The sequence below is a fragment of the Protopterus annectens genome, chromosome 11.part0, assembly GCF_019279795.1.
Source record: "Protopterus annectens isolate FY-2018-M chromosome 11.part0, PAN1.0, whole genome shotgun sequence".
NCBI classification, from domain to species: Eukaryota; Metazoa; Chordata; order Ceratodontiformes; family Protopteridae; genus Protopterus; species Protopterus annectens.
The window spans coordinates 603450001-603456299 of NC_056745.1; the positions used below are offsets into that span (position 1 = coordinate 603450001).

Below are 6299 nucleotides of genomic sequence, written 5' to 3' on the forward strand. Positions count from 1 at the left end.
AGTGCACCCGACGGCGGCCGGCACACCCGGGGATGGTCCCCCACCCCACCAGAGGGGGAGGGGGTCCACCTCGCCCAGACGACTGGCACAGCCGCAGGGTTGAATCCTCTGGGCGGACCGCCCGGACCCCACCCATTTACTTCTGAACAGTTTCACTCCCTCTTGAACTCTCTCTTCAAAGTTCTTTTCAACTTTCCCTTACGGTACTTCTCCGCTATCGGTCTCGTGCCGGTGTTTAGCCTTAGATGGAGTTTACCACTTACTTTGGGCTGCATTTACAAACAACCCGTCTCTGGGAAGACCTGATCCTGATGTGCCGGGGGAAGCCACCGGCCTCACACCGTCCACGGGCAGAGCCTCGATCACAAGGACTTGGGCCCTCTGGGCGGCGCTGGGGAGACGGACTCCTGTATGCCACATTTCCCTGTACTCATCGCCCAAGTGGGAATTCGGTGCTGGGCTCTTCCCTCTTCACTCACCGTTACTGAGGGAATCCTGGTTAGTTTATTTCCTCTGCTTAGTAATATGCTTAAATTCAGCGGGTCGCCACGTCTGATCTGAGGTCGCATTACGAGCAGGGTCACGGGGCGGCAGGATGGCGGAGGCCTCAATGGCAGGGGTGGACAGGCAGATCATCCTCTTCCCCACCCCAGGAACCCCCGCATACCCACCCCCTGCCTCCAGACCTCCGGGTGGTGGAGGAGGAGGATGGCCGACGCAGCCCCAGCACGCGGGAACTGAGTGGGCATCGGGCTCCATCCCTGGAAGGCAGCCCAGTGGTGCTACCATCTACAGCCTCTGGGGATGTGGGCCGGACACGCACCTTCTCCCTCCCATCCTCAGACGAGCTTCCCGGCTCGGGGCTGCGTGGGGACTTGTCTCTTCCATCCGTGTCTCTCCCTGAGGGGGACGGGAGGGCCCGCTGCAGGCTCCTTTAACTCCCCAGCCATGTCCTCTGCTGGGGCCAGTTGACCTCCTTGGTCAATGGAAGGCACGATGACCCTCAGACAGGCGTAGCCCCAGGAGTAACCAGGGGCTGCAAAGTGCGCTCAAAGTGTCAATGATCAATGTGTCCTGTAATTCACATTAGTTCTCGCAGCTAGCTGCATTCTTCATTGGCGCATGGGCTGCATGATCCACCACTCATAGTCGTACTGCTTCTCGTCCACCGGGGGCACCACTGCCCACGTGGCATCGCACATCAAGACGAGCACGTGAGGTTTCATGGGTGTCATCGTGGGTGCCCAGACCAGGGTTACTGGCCCTACACCATGGGACAGCAGGAAGTCCCGTGGCAGCTGGCACGTGGCTGCACTGCTGACTTTCCAGGTATTTGATGCCCTCAGCAGGTACCCGCGACCGACATTGAGGGGAGAGGACTCTGGTGTGCCACCCCCGGGGGCGGCCCCACATGGCCGGAGGGGAGGCTGCCGCCCCCCCCTGCCGGGATGGTGCTCTCTCCCTCCCCCTACCATGTGGGTAGCCAGCCGCCTCTGGGGCGTGTGGCAGACTGCACCACCAGGCTGGGGGCACACTCTGCCACCATCCCTTGCTCTCACGCTACCTCTCCCTCCCTCCCCCAGGAGCCATGGGCTCTGTTCCACCAGCCTCTGCAGGGGAGCGCTGAGAGAGGGGAGTCAGAGAGAGGTGCAGAGAGAGAGAGGCACAGAGGGTCAGGGCAGTGGAGCATGAGAGGCCCTGGTACGCGGGGACGGTACTGTCCCAGGACCCTCAGCATTGATGATCCTTCTGCAGGTTCACCTAAGGAAACCTTGTTACAACTTTTACTTCCTCTCGATAGTCAAGTTTGATCGTCTTCTCGGCGCACCCCCGGGGCCATGACTGACTCCAGTGGGGCCGATCTGAGGATCTCACTAAACCATCCAATCGATAGTAGCGACAGGCGGTGTGTACAAAGGGCAGGGACTTAATCAATGCAAGCTTATGACCTGCACTTACTGGGAATTCATTGTTCGTGGGGAATAATTGCAATCTCCGGTCCCTATCATGAATGGAGTTCAGCGGATTACCCAGACCTGTCGGCCAAGGGTAGACACATGCTGATCCATTCAGTGTAGCATGCGTGCAGCCCCGGACATCCAAGGGCATCACAGACCTGTTATTGCTCAGTCTCGTGTGGCTGAAAACCACTTGTCCCTCTAAGAAGTTGGAGATGACCGCACAGGGTCACATAACTAGTTAGCCTGGTGGAGTCTCATTCGTTATCAGAATTAACCAGACAAATCGCTCCATCAACTAAGAACGGCCATGCACCACCATCCACAGAATTGAGAAAGAGCTATCAATCTGTCAATTCTTTCCATGTCCGGGCCAGGTGTGGTTTCCTGTTTTGAGTCAAATTAAGCTGCAAGCTCCACTCCTGGTGGCGCCCTTCCATCAATTCCTTTAAGTTTCAGCTTTGCAAGCATACTGCCCCCGGAACCCAAAGACTTTGGTTTCCCAGAAGCTCTCCAGCGGGTCATGGGAATAAGGACGCCAATTCACTAATTGGCATAATTTATGATCGGAACTATGACGGTAACTGATCGTCTTTGAACCTCCGACTTTCATTCTTGATTAATGAAAACATTCTTGGCAAATGCTTTCACTTTCGTTCGTCTTGCGCTGGTCCAAGAATTTCACCTCTAGCGGCACAATACGAATGCCCTGGCCTTCCCTCTTAATCATGGCTCCAGTTCTGAAAACCAACAAAATAGAACCAAAGTCCTATTCCATTATTCTTAGCTGAAGTATTCAGGTGACCGGTCTGCTTTGAACACTCTAATTTTTTCAAAGTAAACGCTTTGGACCCCCAGGACACTCAGTTAAGAGCTTCAAGGGCGCATCGAGAAGGAGGGGCTGAGACAGGTGGTAGCTCACCTCACAGTGGACCGCCAGCCCGATCCCAAGATCCAACTATGAGCTTTTTAACTGCAGCAACTTTAATATACGCTATTGGAGCTGGAATTACCATGGCGGATGGCACCAGACTTGCCCTCCAATAGATCCTTGTTAAAGGACTTAAAGTGTACTCATTCCAATTACAGGGCCTCATCACTACCTCCCCGAGTCGGGAGTGGGTAATTTGCACACCGGCTGCCTTCCTTGGATGTGGCAGCCATTTCTCAGGATCCCTCTCCAGAATCGAACCCTGATTCACCATTACCCGTGGTCACCATGGTAGGCACAGATAATATCATTGAAAGTTGATACGGCAGACATTCGAATGTTGCGTCACCTTCACGAGGGCACGCGATCGGCCCGAGTTTTTCTAGAGTCACCAAAGCTGCCTGGCCGAGACCTAGATTTGTTTTGGTCTGATAAATGCACGCATTGCCTGAAGGTCAGCGCTCATCAGCATGTATTAGCTCTAGAATTACCACAGTTATCCAAGTAACAGTGGAGCGATCAGAGGAAAAATAACTGATTTAATGAGCCATTTGCACTTTCACTGTAGTTTCCGTGTGCACTGAAACTTGCATGGCTTAATCTTTGAGACAAGCATATGCTACTGGCAGGATCAACCAGGTAGGAGCACCTCGGCGGGCGGATGGAGGGGAGGGGCTGGAGCCCATGACCTCCACTCATGGGAGGGGTTTCTCTCCCCGCGGAGGGGGCACACCGGGTGCTGGTCGTGGACCAGCAGCTGCGACCCCGGAGGAACTCCCCTCGGCTGCGGAGGGGCAGGCCTGCCATCATCCGGACTTCTGCATCCTGCTCCTTTCTGTTCCAGGGCTCCACGGTCCCCGTCTCCCCAGATCTCCTGGAGGCTGCATGGCTGGGCCATGTCCCCATGCCCTCGGATCCCCTCAGGCGGACCTCCCTCCAATCCCGGCCAGCCCTGCGGATCTCCCCTTGGCCACGGAGGGGCAGATCCGCTCTCATCGGGTCTTCTGCATCCCACCCCTTTTCCCATCCAGAGGAGTTCCGGGGACTTTGCAATATTTTGGGGACTCTGTCAGGTCCTGGCCGAGGCCAGACGCCTTCCCCCTGCCCAACAGGAGCTCTTGGGGTCCTGCGGACTCCCGCTGGTCACCCCCTTAAGGACTTCCACCTGGAGGGGGGACAGTTGGGACCCTCTCACCTGGCTAGGGTGCACCCTCCTGGCCTCTTTCCACCTCTCTCCCCCTTCCGGACTTCTGTTCCAGAGGGGGCCGTGGTCTGGACCCCTCTCACCCAGGTGAGAGCTCTCCCAGCCCGGCTGATTTCAGCCTTTCTCTCCCTTCCGGACTTCCGTCCCGGAGGGGGCCGAGGTCCGGAGCCCCCTCACCAGGTGGGAGCTCTCCCCTCCAGGCTTCCACTTCTACAAGGGCGGGAGAGCTCTTCTCACAGGTTAGATATCTCCTGGAGGCTGCAAAATTGTTCTGTGTCCCCCGTGCTCTCTGAGCCTCTCAGGGGGACCTCCCTCTGATCCTTCCCAGCCTCGTGGAACTCTGTTGGCCCGCGAGGCCTCAGATGGTCTCTCATCCAGGCTTCTGTGACACCGGTTCTGCCCTTTGCCCTCCACGTAGGGCTTTCAAACTCATGAGGAAGATGGCCCAGCATCTCTGCGGATTTTGCTGCTCGTGTCTGCCTCTCTCCCCCACCGAGCCAAGTGACATCGAACCTGCTCCGCTCTGAGCCTCCTGGCCCACGGCCTCTTGCCCCCTGCATGCTGCCGTTCACAGAGCCTTGGCCCCTTGGTGCCGGGTGGATGACTGGAGGCCGAAACGCTGCCCGTGGATGGACCTGTGTGTGAGACATCACAGCGGCTGTACCTCCACACCCCTGAGGGCCAGGAGGATGGGATAGCAGACCTAGCTTCTGGGGGAGGTACTCGGCCCACCCACAACATCCGCCGACTTCCCCAGCTGGCCCCAGGTGCGAGATGCTCCGGTGGCTGTATCTCAACACCCCCGAGGGCCGGGAGGATGGGATTGAGGACCTGGTGTCCCTTGGCTCACCTGCACCATCCTCCAACTCCCTCAGCTGGCCCTGGGTGTGAGACATCTTGGCAGCTGTATCTCTGCACCCCTGGGAGCCGGGAGGATGGGAATGGGGACCTGGCTTCCGGGGGAGGCCCTTGGCTCACCTGTGGTGTCCGTCAATTCCCCGGCTGGCCCCGGGTGCGAGACACCTCAGCGGCCATATCACCACAACCCTGGGGGCAGGGAGGATGCGATCGCAGACCTGGCTTCCAGGGGAGGCGCTTGGCCCACCTGTGATGTCTGCTGACTACCCCAGCTGGCCAAAGGTGCGAGATGCTTCAGCGGCTGTATCTCCACACCCCGGAGGGCTGGAAGGACAGGATCAAGGATGTGGTTTCCCGGGTAGGCCCTCGGTCCACCCGCACCATCCGCCGACTCCCCCGGGCTGCCCTGGGTGTGAGATTCTCCGGCAGCCATATCTCTGCACCCTCGAGTGCCTGGAGGATGGCATCGAGGACCTGGTGTCCTGGGGAGTCCTTCGGCCTGCCCGTGCTGTCCGACAACTCCACTGGCCCCAGGTGCGAGATGCCTTGATGGCCATATTTCTGCACACCCAGGGGCTAGGAGGATATGCTCGGGGACCTGGATTACGGGAGAGGCCCTTGTCCAACCCACACCATCCATCGACTCCCCCGGTTGGCCATGGGTGCGAGAAACCATCACAGCTGTATCTCTGCACCCCTGGGGGTGGGAGGAAGGGATGCCCTGAGCTGGGTTCCCCAGACATCCCTACACCCTCTCCTGGGGACCATGCACCCCCGCCGGGTCGCCCCTCCAGGGATGACCCTTAAGCCCGGGTACCCGATCCTTGTCCCCCTCCATGCCCGCAGGGGTTCTGGCTATCTGGACGGAGGTGCCGGCGGGGTGCGGAGTAAGGGGCATGTCCGAGGACCTCCTCCCATGAGGTTAGCCCCACCGCTGGGTCACATCCGGACCCCGCACCCTTGGTCCCTCGGTCCCCCGGCCTGCCGCCGAGGAGCAAAGTCCCACCCATGATCTGAACCCCGGTGGGGGAGGGAGGGTGGGCCTGGCAGGCCCGAGGATGGATCCCCCCTCCCCATGAGGGCACAGAGCCCATCCCCCTGCCTGAGACAAAAGCTTGGCTCGAGGGCTGACTTTCAATAGATTGCAACTTTTTGCTGTTCTGCTACATACGAAACCCTGACCCAGAATCAGGTCACCTATGAATGATTTAGCACCCGGTTCCCCATGAACATGCGATGCACTGCTGGAGAGAGGTTGCTCCCTTTTGTCTGCACTCTGACCCAGTGACGAGCGGCGTTCCTCGCCAGCCTTGCGGCCGGCTATCCCTGGTCAACCGGAGATCTGCGG

The 6299-nt window shown here is 58.7% G+C and overlaps 1 non-coding gene across 1 annotated transcript; it reads right to left on the reverse strand.

Annotated features, from left to right (window-relative positions):
• Positions 1 to 997: 997 nt before the first annotated feature.
• LOC122816043 lies at positions 998 to 1151 on the reverse strand. Its single transcript, XR_006367049.1, has one exon. It is a non-coding gene; the product is annotated as a 5.8S ribosomal RNA (ribosomal RNA).
• Between the last annotated feature and the right edge of the window lie 5148 nt (positions 1152 to 6299).